At 52.3% G+C, this 2,821-nt stretch overlaps 1 pseudogene; it reads right to left on the reverse strand.

Moving 5' to 3' along the window:
- Nucleotides 1–62: 62 nt before the first annotated feature.
- LOC130218272 (dermatan-sulfate epimerase-like protein) lies at nt 63–2,382 on the reverse strand (annotated as a pseudogene).
- Between the last annotated feature and the right edge of the window lie 439 nt (nt 2,383–2,821).

Below are 2,821 nucleotides of genomic sequence, written 5' to 3' on the forward strand. Positions count from 1 at the left end.
ACTTGCGCTGTAGGGTCAGAAAAAACAATCGCTATACACAGTATTACTCCAGCTGCGGACATTCACTGTAACTCCAAAGTCAAACAGATGATTGTGGTGTGGGTGTGTGTGGAGACCTGCTGCGCCCCCAGGCCGAAGCGCACCACCTGATGTCTGTCCTCCACTTTAGCAAAACCCCGAACCCCAGAAAGCTGAACCGCGCCCCAATGTCTCTGTGATTAGTCACTATTGAACTATTTTCTCAGTATTATTGATTAAGAGAGAAACTCTGAGGCCGTCTTTTACTGCTTCGATGAACTTGCAGGTTGGACACCTTAATGTATGGCCCCTGCATCACGTACACCATCCTAGACACTGAGTGTGTAAAGGGGAAGGTGACGTTGATGAACTGCGTCCAGCGCTTCTTAAACTCGGCCTCCTGCTCTGCCTCCTGAATCTGTGTTTCGGACTGTGGCCCTGACTGTCCATCCAGAACATTTTATAATGAGCGTCCCAGACATCCATCAGAGCCCCATGTGTACCTGTCTGCGAATCTGTGCGGCACGTATTTAAAGTCAATATCCAGGTTGTGGAAGAAAGCGCTGAGCGTGTTTAACTGGCGAGTGGTCTGTTTTCTCTACATGGTCCACCACCAGCAGGGTCTGTGAGTTGAGGAGCACCAGAGCGCGGTATACGCTCTTCAGCCCCAGAGCGGAGGAGTACGCAGTGACCGCCTCCCCGCCTCAACGAACAGCGCCTCCCCCCGTGGGCAGGAAGCGGAGATCAGCTCTCCGGCAGAGTCACCCACACCGCCACTCTGTCCAGCGCAGCCACTTGGAAACACTCTCCAAGTTGGCCCTCCCAGGGTGCATTGCCACTGGCTGGTCGGGGAAGGGGCTGAACACTAACACATTGTTTTAAGTAACTGTACTTGGGGCCATACAGAGCCTCAGACACAAACCACCTTGCCCATTAGGGGCAAAAGTAAAAGAGTTTTGGTCTGGGTGCTCGTGACCAGGGTTAAAGCTGTTCCAGCCGTTCACCCACTGAGTAAGGCTTCGCAATGAACAATGTCAAACACTGCCCGGCCACCCAGCTTGCCGGATTAAATGAGACAAAGGTGTTGCCTGGGCACAGGTAGCCCCGCCCCATATGTCACCACGCCCCCAGTTTGAGAAATATGTGCATCCTGGCCCTGCTGTAGCCGTTACGGGGCTAGCGGGAGCGAGGCTAGCGTTATACCAGATGAACTCTGTGTGCAGGGTTGTCCAGCGCTGGGCAAAGGACTTGACCCATGGGGCCATCTTAGGCCGGTGTGCTTCCTAATCTGCTGCGCCTAGCCAATTACCTGACCCGTTTTTGATCACAAAAGAATCTCAAAAGACCAGCTGACTCTCTGGCCCCGTAGAACCAGTTATAGTTGGAGTCCCCTATTCCGACGGTTCTCTGGAACCCTGAAGCAGAGTGGGTAATAAAACCAGAAGTGATTGCGCAGCCAGTTGTTCTGTGTGTGTCTATGCTGAAGTGGCGCTGTGCTAAGAAAACGTACTGCGTGATGGACTTTGCTGTGTAACTGCCGTACGCAACTCCCTCGTCCAGAGAGCCATCTACTACATGACTTAACAGAAACATCGTCCTTCTCCATGTAATTGACAGAGACCCCTGTTTCAGCCCATGGACTCGGGTGTCCTGGTGTGCTCCCACCACTAAAGCTCCAGTCAGGATAGCAATGATATTAGTGGTCTGGTGGTTCTGGAGGAACTGTTTTCCCCCAGCTCCTGTACTTTGATGCTTCGTAAAGCTTTGAGTTTCAGCGCAGATCTTCTTGAGTAAACCGGTCTCTCTGCGCTGCTGCTCCAGCAACGAGTTAGATGAAGTCAAAAGCAGTAGCGAACCCGGTGAGCGAATGAGCCACTGGAATGTCATCATTGGGAGCAGTGGTCACTGCCCAGTCGGGGTAAATCCGCCATTCTGTCCATATAGTTGATGAGGAATCGCACCGCGGCGGAGTCCTCTGGGTACAGCAGGCAGTACAGGGCCAGCGGCGGCAGGTTGTTTCCATAAATCTCGTTCCACTGCTGGAGGAACTCCTCATGGTTGCGGGCGGCATGTAGGAGCGGGGCCGGCGGTCAGCATTGTGGACACGGCGCTGCGCACAACTCTGAAGAATGTGGCTGTGAGTTGTAGAGGGACCGTTGCCTCAACACTGTGAGATCGTCCTGGTTTAAAAGTACAAGTTAGGGTGAATATTACTGGCCTGCAGTTCTGTAGCTCTGGCGGCCCGTTCTCCCTGAGCCGGAACAGCCCAAGGTCCTAAAAATATCATCCCCTGAGGCGTTGAAGAGCACAGAGAAGGCTGCTGCCGATGCCAGGAACAGGGAGTTTAAGAGCGCAGGCCAGCATATGGACCTGCAGCCGGCGGGCCGCACCATCTCCAGCACTGCTCCTCTCCGGGCTTACAGCTCCGCTCCGCACCCAGGATGGGTTTCAGCCCGATTCACCTGCACTTCTGGAGCCTTCCTCAGGTGTCATCCACAGGGACGTCTGCATGGTTTTCTTTGGTGTCCACAGTTTGATTCTCTGCTGAAAGTAGAAAACAATGTGTGTGAGATTCTGGTGCTCAGATGATGGAACTAACACAGATCAGCGCTGCTGCTGCTGTTATTATTAATATTACTTTGTGGAAAACCTGATCTTAGTGTTGAAGTATGTCTATCAGGTGTCTAAACACAAAAATAGACCCGTCATCAAATGCACAGGAATTAATGACTGCACACGTGAAGCCTGTCTAATCTCTCTGTTTTAGTCCTGTTTGGACATTTATTACATTTTTCATAGCAAG

This window comes from Danio aesculapii, chromosome 24 (assembly GCF_903798145.1).
Source record: "Danio aesculapii chromosome 24, fDanAes4.1, whole genome shotgun sequence".
Lineage (NCBI taxonomy): Eukaryota > Metazoa > Chordata > Actinopteri > Cypriniformes > Danionidae > Danio > Danio aesculapii.